Here is a 12659-nt window from a genome sequence, read left to right on the forward strand (position 1 = left end):
AATTCATTTCGGCCTTTCCAACCTGTATGTCCTTCCTGTAGTACAATGTTCAACAGGCGTGATGGTTGAATGTACATGATCTTGGGGTGAAGGTATTGCTACTTTTAACCACTAAGTATAAATGTGACTGTTAGTTTTTCCTCTGTACTCTTTTTTATGGTTAGTTTAAAGAATCAAACTTTTATACTTAGTTTTTTCTTTTTCCAAGGATTTTATCATGAATAAATGCTAAACTTTGTAAAAAAAAAAAGAATAGGACATCTGGTTATGAACTCAGTTTCAGTGCATTATCAGAAGCATTGTGTGTGTGTGTGTGTGTGTGTGTTTGTATCTTTGGGTTAGCACTTCAGAAAGTTGTATAGGTTGAAATAAAAAACACATCATACATTTTAAAGGATGGAATAAATAGTGCTATCAAAATATGGACTATGAAATATTTTAAACAATATAAAATTTAAAATTTTATACATGTGTTTACATGTGCTTAATTAAAGTGAAAATAAAATAATTAATGTATAATTATGTAATTTCACAGATTTCACAAGATTTTACATGTACCAGATAAAAATCTGTCTAAGGAAATAGTAGGAGCTGTGGATGGTACGTTGAAGCAAGTTCAGAGGTACTTCAAGATTGATAACTAAAAATCTGTTCTTTGTATGGAATGGACTGCAAGTGTAGATCTGTGAAAATGGAACTTTCATATTCCTTACATATGATTACTTTTAGGAATACAAGAAAATATGGGGATTGGACTATTTAAATATCATGATGATAGATGAGAATAGCCAAAGTGGGGCCACTAGGTTAGACAGCTGCTTGGTGGAGATGTAGAAGGGATTCAAACATTCAATGGGATCATTGATCTTGTAAATTTTTTTTCAACTATAGAGGGTGTAATTCTTATTGGATATGATAAAAGTAACTATATAAAGAAGGAATAGTATATCATTTGTCTAATGATACAGGATCTCCTAAGCCTACCTTAGAGATGGGAACTGACACTTGGTGGATGGGGCTACAATTCTTTAGACACCTTGAGACATCTAGGTTATATCAATGAACAACTGAGGGGCCACTCAGAAATTGTTTGAATGTCTGTCTGGCTTTCCTTCAAATGAAGTGCCTTTTGATAATTATCTGAACCTAAAGCTTAACTCTATTTGATATATAATTATTAATTTTATGGTTTTACCAGGTTTTCATTTTTCCAGGGATATGATAAAACTATTGTTTTAAACAATTGAACTTTGCTTTTATTTCTATTAAAATCAACTCATTTCATTCTCTTAACAAAATAAATTCTTAATTTGTTTAGATTATGTCTTTTATGACTTTTATGTCTGGTTCTCGTCAAGACTTTTCTGAAGTTGTGGCATCACATACACGTTGTTTGTTGTAGGATAACATTAGTTTGTCCTTTCTGTCTTGCCATAGGGAGCTTAGGTTTATCTGTTGCACCCATGCACAGTGCTCCTGAGGCACTCCCATTCCTCTGTGTTTATTTGTAAACTCTTTCTTTGTGCTCTGCTTCCCCAATCAATCACCTTTATCTCCTAATCAGACTCTGTTAACTTGTAAATACTGTTTTTCTCTTTTCCTAAAGTCCTTTGCATAGTTAATCCAGAGCTATGTCCTTTTTGTATAGACACAGGAAGACAGTTAATGCTATGCATTTGTAACTTGGGAGTTAATTGACTCCAAATAATATTCACTCCTGGGCATTTGTTTTCTCAACTTAAACCTCAGTTGCCCTTACTTCCTAGTACCCCAACAGCAGGGTCCCAACAAGGGACTGAATGAACCCAGGGGTTTGGGTTATTGATAGGACTTCCATTCCTCTCTCTTAGGCTCTGTGACCTGGAGAGAGGATTCAATTCCGTGTCATAGAAATTCTAATTTCTTGAATTTCGATAAAACTTTTCATTCCAAGTTCTACAACAAATCCTAGAGATCTCTGGACCTCCACACTATTCAATTGTAAGAGGTCTTGTTGATTTTATTAGTGATTGAAAGTAAGGTTTCTGTCCTGCAAAAATATTTAGCCCAACAATTTTTTCTAACTTAATTGTCCTCAATGTACACTGAATCACCTGAATCACTTATAAAGAATGAGGATTTATGGGACCCATCATTGTAAATTTGCCTTTAGAAACATGTGTTTATCTAATTGCTTCCCCTTTTCCTTCTCTTTGTGTTGCTATTGCAATGGCCAGGGTCTGCACACACCTGACTGAGAAGCTCACACACTTAGTTGCAATACTGCTGTGCATTCCACACTTTAGCTATAGTGCTTGCAAATACTTGCCTATGGTGACAGAGTTTCCAAATAGGAGCAATACTGGAATCAAACTCAAGATGTGAGATAGTGCCAGAGTTCAAACTCTTTGCTTTATGAGTACAAGGTAGATATTCTACCACTGAGTTACTCCCAGAATCCAAAATTTAAATTCTTTCAATTTTAAATCAAATGCAATTCTTTTTAATAACATAATTTTTATTATTTTTAAAATGTTTGTTATTTTTTTCCTAAATTTTATTTTATGAAAGCATCATGATTTGCCAAGTTATTCATAGTTAGGCTGTAGACATGCAATGTTCCATCACTAATCCTGCTACCAATGTCAACTTCCCTCCACCAGTACTCCTAGGTTCCCTCTCCTACCCCTACACCCCAAGCCTGACATCTTTATTGCACCTTTTTAAGTCTGGTCACCAAGGTTTCAGTTTTATGATTTCAGTGATTTTGACTATGTGACTTGGGGATAACAAAGATCAAGATACATTGGCTATATTAATCTTGTCTATTTAAGAAGCATCTTAATATTTCTGATGGAAATTTGAGAATAGTGGCTGAGTTTATGTGATTCACCCTGGACTGAAGAGCATATCAAAGCAGTGCTTGCCACCTCATCAGTCAAAATACTCTTACAGGTCCACAAATATAATAGTATATGTAGAATCAACTGAATTTTTAGTTATTTGTAGGAAGAACTTTTATTTACTTTTTATTGAGATAATATTATCTGGAAACTTAAGTTCTGGGGTCAGAGTGATAGTATATCTGGATTGCTTTGCATGTGACCAGTCTTCTGAGCCCTCTAGGAGTGATCCAGGAGTGCAGAGTCAGGAGCAAGCCCTGAACACTGATGCTGGGTATGGAAACAAAACAAAACTTGGAATTTCAAACTGTGGTTCATTATCCCAGTTTGTCATATAACTGTTGTAAGTGTTGCAGAACATTTGTTTTAAGTAAATTTATGATGTACTATCAGTAAATGCTTGATTTATTTTATAATTATCAAAAATTTCTCTAAAAAAGAGGTTATAAGTAGAAAAGTTTAAGGATCCCTGGTTTATAGAACTTGTTTATATATTTTAGAATTATAATGTTACCACCTGAACTTTTTACTGAAGTGTCAATAATTCTCCACCACTATCCTTTGGATCCTTCTACCTTATAAACTTCTTTCTCTCTCACCTGCAGGATAATTTATTTTTAAGATCAGAACATAAAGTTTTGTTTTCTTTTGACATATTCTATCCCTTTTGCTTGTATGTTTACATATCAGATGAGTAAAATCATTCTATATTTGTCTTTCTCCTTCTGACTTTATTTAGCATGAGTCTTTCAGTTTTGCCCATGCTGTAGCAAAAGATGAAAATTTGACTTGTAGTTGAATAGTGAGCATATCATTGTATAGAGCTACTATATTTCTTTATTAAAGAAAATAACATATTTTCTATGTATGTTGGTATCAATCATTATGAACTTGGGGTGTTCCCACATATTAATCACGCTTTTTAAAGCTAATTGTTCAATAGGTTTCCTTGACTACAAGATTACTTAGACTTGCACAAATATATATAAATATATGTTTTCATTAATTTATTTTATGAATTTTTCAGTTTTTAAATCCTAATTTGAGGATTTTATTTATTTATTTTTTTAATAGATATTCATTTCTGAAAAAGCCACCATCATGAATTAAGGGATTAACTGTCAAAGAGAAAAAGTATCTTTAGGGTACTCAAATGTGTCACTCAACTCCGAGGATAGAATTTTTTCTGATTTTTCTTCAGATATATCCAAATATCTTCCAATGAAAGAGGAAAAAAATGGGCAATGTATGGAGTCAAAAGCTGTGAAGGACAATGGGAATGGGGCTACACAATGGGGGAGAATCTGATATATAATAAAATAATATTCTGGGGCAAAAATTTTATTATTTGCTCAATCATATTTCAGAATTGCTATAAAACAATATCTTTCAAAAACTTGGGAGTTTATTGTGATTATTTTGATCCTATTTTAACAATGCATGCTATTCAAAGGAAAAGATGGTTTTGTGTTATTTCTTTTTTTTTAAATTTATTTATTTATTTATTTATTTTTTAATAGTGAGGCACCATGAGATACAGTTGTAGACTTACACATTTTTGTGCTTGGGTTTCGATTATACAATGATCAAACACCCATCCCTCCACCAGTGCACATTTCCCACAACCTCGGATCCCAGCATCCCCTCCCTCCCCCAGCCCCTATCCCACCCTGCCTCTGTGGCAGGGCATTTCCCTCTCTCTCCTTTTGAGTGCCATGGTCAGCAAAAGAGGCATTGAGTGGCAATCATGCTTGGTCGACAGTCTACCCTCAGCATGCTCTCCCATCATGGGCGGATCCTCCCAACACCCTTTATTTGGTGTTCCCTTCTCTTTCTGAGCTCCCCCTTCCCCTAACATGTGTGGTTGTCCTCCGGGTCATTGAGTAAAATTCCTGGTACTAATCTCTCCCATACTTGGGTGTTAGTTTCCTATTTTGTTACTTTATGTTCCCCAGATGAATGCAATCTTTCTATGTCTATCCCTTTCTTTCTGAGTCATTTCGCTTAACATGATACTTTCCATGTAGTACCACTTGTATGTAAACTTCATGACTTCATCTTTCCTAACAGCTACATAGTACTCCATTGTGTAAATGTGCCAGAGTTTCTTCAACCAGTCATCTGTTCTCGGGCACTCAGGTTTTTTCCAGATTCTGGCTATTGTAAAGAGTGCTGCAATAAACAGACAATTGCAGATGTCACTTCGGCTATACTTTTTTGCCTCTCTGGGATATATTCCCAGGAGTGGTATTGCTGGGTCAAATGGGAGCTCAATTTCTAGTTTTTTGAGAATCATCCATACTGCTTTCCAGAAGGGCTGAACCAGTCGGCATTCCCACCAACAGTGAAGGAGTGTCCCTTTCTCACCACATCCGCGCCAGCACCGGTTGCTTTTGTTCTTGTGGATATGGGCAAGTCTCTGTGGTGTGAGGTGATACCTCATTGTGGTTTTGATCTGCATCTCCCTGATGATTAATGATGTGGAACATTTTCTCATGTGTCTTTTAGCCATTCGGATTTCTTCTTTGTCAAAGTTTCTATTCATTTCATCTCCCCATTTTTTGATGGGGTTGAATGTTTTCTTTTTGTGGAGTTGAACCAGTATTTTGTATATCCTTGAAATTAACCCCTTATCAGATGTGTAGTTGGCGAATATCCTTTCCCATTCAGTTGACTGTCTTTGTATTTTGGTCACTGTTTCTTTTGAGGTGCAGAAGCTTCTTAGTTTAAGATAGTCCCATTTATCTATCTCTGTTTTCACTTGCTTGGCCAGCGGTGTGACATCTTTGAAGACACTATTAGCTTCTATGTCATGAAGGGTTTTGCCAACATTTTCCTCAATGTATCTTATAGATTCCGGTCTGATGTTGAGGTCTTTAATCCACTTAGATCTTACTTTTGTACATGGAGTTAGGCAGAGATCTGAGCCCATTTTTTGCATATAGCCGTCCAGTTTTGCCAGCATAATTTGTTAAAGAGGCTTTCCCTGCTCCACTTCACTTTTCTTGCCCCCTTATCGAAGATTAGATGCTCGTATACTTGGGGTGGGGGGGACGTCAGTATATTCAACCCTGTTCCATTGGTCTACAGCTCTGCCTTTGTTCCAGTACCATGCTGTTTTAATTAATACTGCCTTGTAGTAGAGTTTAAAGTTAGGGAGGTTGATTCCTCCCATTTTCTTTTTCCCTAGAATTGCTTTAGCTATTCGTGGGGGCTTATTGTTCCATATGAATTTCAGGAGTGTTTGTTCCAATTCTTTAAAGAATGTCATGGGTATCTTAATAGGGATTGCGTTGAATTTATACAGTGCTTTGGGAAGTATTGCCATTTTGACAATGTTAATTCTCCCGATCCATGAACAGGGGATATTTTTCCATTTCCTCGTATCCTCTTTTATTTCCTGAAGTAGAGTTTTGTAGTTTTCTTTGTACAGGTCCTTTACTTCCTTAGTTAAGGTGATTCCTAGGTACTTGATTTTCTGGGGCACAATTGTGAATGGGATTGTTTTCTTCATGTCTTTTTCTTCTCTTTCACTATTTGCATATAGGAAAGCCATGGACTTTTGGGCATAGATTTTATAACCTGCCACTTTACTATATAAGCCTATTGTTTCTAGAAGTTTCTTGATAGAGGTTTTAGGGTTTTCTAAGTATAGTATCATATCATCTGCGAGTAGTGAGAGCTTGATTTCTTCCTTTCCTACCTGAATGCCCCTAATATCCTTTTCTTGCCTAATCGCTATTGCAAGTACTTCCAATACTATATTGAACAGCAGTGGAGAGAGTGGGCATCCTTGTCTCGTCCCTGATCTTAGAGGGAAGGCTCTCAGTTTTTAGCCATTGAGGACGATGCTTGCTGTAGGCTTGTGGTAGATGGCTTTAACTATATTGAGATAAGTCCCCTCAATCCCCATTTTGGCGAGGGTTTTCATCATAAATGGGTGCTGGATCTTGTCAAATGCTTTCTCTGCATCTGTTGATATGATCATATGATTTTTATCTTTTCTTTTGTTGATGTGGTGGATTATGTTGATTGATTTCCTAGTGTTAAACCAGCCTTGCATCCCCGGGATGAATCCTACTTGGTCACGGTGTATGATCTTTTTGATGAGTTGTTGAATTCTATTTGCTAGTATTTTGTTGAGAATCTTCGCATCCGTGTTCATCATGGATATCGGCCTGTAGTTTTCTTTTCTTGTGATATCTTTGTTTCCTTTTGGTATTAGAGAGATATGGGCTTCATAGAAACTGTTTGGGAGAGTTTCCGTTTTTTCAATTTCCTGAAAGAGCTTGAGAAGGACTGGCAGCAGGTCCTCTTTAAATGTTTGGAAAAATTCGCTAGTGAATCCATCTGGGCCCGGGCTTTTGTTTTTGGGAAGGCTTTTGATTGCAGTTTCTATTTCGTTGATGTTAATAGGTCTATTCAGATACTCCAGGTCTTCTTGATTCAGCTTTGGGAGCTTATAGGAGTCCAGGAATTTGTCCATTTCTTCTAGGTTCTCTTGTTTCGTGGCATACAGACTTTCAAAGTAGTCTCTGATGATCTTTTGGATTTCTTTGGTTTCTGTTGTGATATCCCCCTTCTCATTTCTGATTCGGTTTATTAGGGTTCTCTCTCTCTCTGTTTCTTTGTGAGTGTTGCGAGTGGTTTATCTACCTTGTTTATTCTCTCGAAGAACCAGCTCTTGGTTTCATTGATCTTTCGGATTGTTTCTTTGGTTTCCATGTCATTGATTTCTGCTCTAAGTTTTATGATCTCTTTCCTTCTGCCTGATTTAGGTTCTTTCTGTTGATCCTTTTCTAAGGGCTTGAGCTGTGAGGTCAAATTGTTTATGTGCACCATTTCTACAGACCTAAGATATGCTTGCAGAGCTATAAATTTTCCCCTCAATACAGCTTTCGCTGCCTCCCATAGGTTCTGGTAGCTCGTGTCTTCATTCTCATTTGTTTCCAGGTATCTTTTGATTTCGTCCTTGACTTTGTTCCTGACCCATTCATTGTTCAGCATCGAGTTGTTTAATTTCCAGGTGTTTGATTTGGTTCTCCGTGTCTGTGTGTGATTCACTTCTATCCTCAGTGCATCATGGTCTGAAAAGATGGCTTATACTATTTCTATCTTCCTTATTTTGTTGAGGTATGTTTTGTGTCCTAGCACATGGTCTATTTTGGAAAATGTTCCGTGTGCACTGGAGAAGAATGTGTATTCTTTCTTTTTGGGGTGTAAAGCCCTGTATATGTCTATAAGCCTTCTCTCTTCTATTTCTTCTTTTAAAGCCAATGATTCCTTGCTGGGTTTTGTTCTTGTTGATCTGTCCAGAGGTGATAGGGCAATGTTGAAGTCTCCAAGTACTATTGTGCTGCTTGCAATGTCCTCCTTAAAGTCTGTTAGCAGTTGTTTTAAATATTTGGCTGTTCCCTCATTAGGTGCGTATACATTTAAGAGTGTGATCTCTTCCTGTTGTACGTATCCCTTGATGAATAGAAAATGGCCTTCACTGTCCCTTCTAGCCTTTTTCAGGGTGAAATTAATGTTGTCAGATACTAGTATGGCCACCCCAGCTTTTTTACAGGAGCTGTTTGCTTGCAGGATTGTTTTCCATCCTTTGACTTTGAGTCTGTGTTTGCTCTAAGTGTTGAGATGAGTTTCTTGTAGGCAGCAGAATATTGGGTTCTGTCTCTGTATCCATTTTGCCACTCTGTGTCTCTTCAATGGTAAATTGAGACCGTTGACATTGAGAGAGAGTATGGTTATGGGGTTTTGTGTCATGTTTCTGTGCAGGTGTGTTGTGGTTGTAGGGTTTGTCTTGTCTTATAGTAGCCCCTTTAGTCCTTGTTTTAGGTTTGGTTTTGAGTTTATGAAGTTCCTGAGCTGCTGTTTATCTAGAAAATAGTGTAGCTTTCCATCTATTTGGAGTGAGAGTTTAGCCGGATAGAGTATTCTTGGTGAAGCATTAATTTCAGTGAGTTTTTTTGACTATATCTTGCCACTGTCTTCGGGCTTGTAGGGTTTCCTCTGAGAGGTCTGCTGTGAATCTCAGGGGTACTCCTTTGTATGTGATTTCCTTTTTTGCCCTTGCTGCTTGCAGTATTGTGTCTGTATCAGCAGCATCGATCATTCTGACTATAATATGTCTTGGGGTGTTTCTGTTGGGGTCTCTTTTAGCTGGCACCCTTCGGGCTTCTTGAATCTGGATGGCTCTATAATGGAGCGCTGGGAATTTTTCGGCAATAATTTGTTTCAGCAGGTTTTTTTCATTGGTATTGTTTCCTGACAGAGGAACCCAGGTGTGTGGGACCCGGGGCTGAGATCTCCAAGCCTGTACAGTTTGGGACTGGACCTGCCAGTAACTAGACAGTTACACCCACCAACTGCCGTGTAACTCCAACAACGGCCAGGATCCAGAGATCATCACACTCAGCTCCTGGGAGAGAACAAGACAGAGTCTCCTACCCTATGCCTGACTGTCTCCACCAGGGCCCAACAGCTGAAGACCACCGAGGCCCAACCAAGGCCTTGCTGGGAGCACTCTCCACACACTTGGATGAGCCTCACGCATAAAAGAACTGACAGAGGAACCCAGGTGTGTGGGACCCGGGGCTGAGATCTCCAAGCCTGTACAGTTTGGGACTGGACCTGCCAGTAACTAGACAGTTACACCCACCAACTGCCGTGTAACTCCAACAACGGCCAGGATCCAGAGATTATCACACTCAGCTCCCGGAAGCGTGGCCGTGCGACATCTTATCATCTCATTCCTAATTCGGTCAAACTGGCAGGCTACCAAATGTAACATGCCCACACGGCAGAGTCTGGCAAACTCCCCGTGGTATACCCAATATGCCAAATACCAGTAACAATGATGGGTCTCATTCTCCTAACCCTGAAAAAGCCTTGAATATGGCACTTTAAAAAAAAAAAATCTCAGGGCTAGGACGAAGAAGACGTTACTGGCACCTGCTCGAGGCAATCGACGAACAACAGGGTGGTCGTGATCGTGATCGTGATTGTTTCCTTGAGCTTCTGGTAGTTCAATGATTCTAATGTTGTTTCTTCTGGAATCATCTCGTAGGACTCTGATTCGCTCTTGAGCTATTTTGAGGTCCCTTGCCATCGTTTGCTGTTGTCTGTTGGCTTGGTGCAGCTGATCTTCCAAGTCACTGATTCTTTCCTCAGCTGTGGTCGTTCTGTTGTTGAGGGCAGTGAGTGAGGTTTTGACTTCGTCTATGGAATCTGTGATGCGTGCCATTTCTGTGCAGAACTTTCCAATTTCGGCTCTCATTTCTTGCAGTATTTTGTCAATTGTGCTATCGATTGTTTCTTTCATGTCCTCTTTCAGTTTAGCGGATATGTGTGTGACTGTTTCATCGAGTTGATTGAACATCTTGATGACTTCATGTCTGAATTCCTTCTCAGAGAGGTCCCTAAGGTGGCTAGCTCCTACTGAGGCTTCTTGAGAGATTTCCTCATGGTCTCCCTGTGGTGGGGATTTGCGTTGTTTCCTCATGTTGTTGTGTATATGGAGGGGTAATATTTGTTGGTTTGAGTGAACAACCTGCGGCCTGCCAAAAATTAAACCACGCCCACTTTTTAAGCCACGCCCACCTCTGAAGTGGCCACGCCTCCGCGGATACCTGCTTTTTGTCCAGGAAGTAAAGACTGGGTGGGGGACAAGGAAGCAGCTCTGATGGGCGGCCGAACCAAAGGGACAGGCAGAGAGGGACGCAGATCCCCTTTTCCTCCGAGCGTGGGGGGGGGGGCGCCTTAATTTGAGGATTTTTTTTTGATAGTGGGAAAGAATACAAAATTTTAATATTTAAATTTAAAAATATTACAACTGGTCTTTTGCAGACTAGAAAGTTTATGAAACAGTTCATACAACTGTTCTTTTTTTTTTTTTTGATATTCTTCATTTTTTTTTTGCTTTTTTTTTTCTTTTTTTATTAGTGAAAAACCATGAGGTACAGTTATAGGCTTACAAATTTTGTGCTTGGGTTTTTTTAAATCCACTTTGAATTTTCTTTGTGAATGGTGCAAAATACTGCTTTTCTAACAAGTTTTCTTGTCTATCCTGTTTTTTCAGGACCATTTCTTGAAGAAACCTTAATTGCTTCATTTAATGGACTTAGTTAACTTCTTTATCATAAATTAAGTGCCTTTAAATTTGTAAATTTAACTCAGAACTCTCAGTTATATTCCATTGGTCTGTGGGTATGTAATTAGTCTAGAACCCTGTAGTTTTGATCATTGAGACTTTGTAATAGAATTCAATATCGGAAAGGTCAATACCTCCTTTTGTTCTTTCTTAGAGTTTCTTTGATTATTAAGAAAGTTATAGGGTTACATACAAATTTCGGTAGTTTGTTCCAAGTCATTTAACAGTATTGGAATTTTAGTTGGTATTGCATTGAATCTATGGAATGCTTTGGGCAGGAAGGTCATTTTGACAATGTTTACACTTCCAGCCCACGAAAAGGGAATGAATTTCCAATTTTTAATGTCTTCTATCACTTTCATCAGTGATTTATATCTTTTAATGTAAAGTCTTCCACCTCCTTTATTAAGTTGAATCCCAGGGATCTGATGTTTTGATATACTGTTTTAAAAATGACTATCATTTAAATTTCTTTTTCTTCTATTTTATTATTTGCACAATAGAAATATCATTGATTTTTGTGTGTTCATTTTATAACCTGCTACTTTGATGTAATGGTTTCTTGTTTCTAAGAGATTTGTGTGTGTGTGTGAGAGAGAGAGAGAGAGACAGAGAGAGAGAGAGAGAGACAGAGACAGAGACAGAGACAGAGACAGAGACAGACGAGGGGTTTCAATGTATATTATATGTCATTTACAAATAGTGGTAGTTTAATTTCATCTCCAAGTTGGATTGATTTTTTTATAGTTTTCTTGTGTAAAACACATTGTCTTAACAAATATAAGCAGTATCTAGAACTTCGCTTGACTAAATAATTGAGAATTATAGTCTTGCCAAGTTGACACATAAAATCCACCATCATAGTAATCTAAACCATGAATAACCCAAATAAATTGAGATAAAACTTTATTTTCAGTTTGGGGGCCACATCCAGCAGTGCTTACAGCTTACTACTGGATTGGCATTTAGACCCCACTCCTGGTGGGCTCTGGGGACCATATAGGATGCCAGGGACAGAACCTATGTCAGCTGCATGCAAACTAAATGCCCTACCTGTATTGTTGCTCCAGCACAAGTTGTAATGAAAACTTTAAACAAATATGTATCTCGTGATAACCATGCCACAGCATTGCCTATCATAAGTGAGGGTTTAACCCCGCCTCTATATTACCCTAAACTTAGAAAAGATTTATTTTAGAGGAATTTTGGCCATTATTCATTCCACAAATTAATTTGTAGACTGTATTTCAAGGCCCTTAGGAAAAGTTTTTAAAATACCGGCAGTCTTAAATTTAGGCAGAACTTCTGTGCTTTTTCTCAACTGTCCATACTCCATTTCAATAACACTACATACATTTATATAGGGTAAAATTCTATGGACATGAGGTAGGAATCTGTATGATAGAAGGAAAGGAGTAGTTTTATCACTTCTAATAAAAACACCCCCTGGCATTGTTTGTGCCCATGGCTACTAACCATGATACCATAAAATCGCAAACTTTATCTCTCCTCTGGAACAAGAATATATCTCTTTATTCTTTAGAATATTATTTCTCAAATAGAGAAAATATCATTCTCCAGGGGACACTGAGTAATGTCCAGACATATACTTTGGTTGTGGGATA

Source organism: Sorex fumeus, unplaced genomic scaffold, assembly GCF_029834395.1.
Source record: "Sorex fumeus unplaced genomic scaffold, SorFum_2.1 ptg000072l, whole genome shotgun sequence".
Taxonomy (NCBI): Eukaryota; Metazoa; Chordata; class Mammalia; order Eulipotyphla; family Soricidae; genus Sorex; species Sorex fumeus.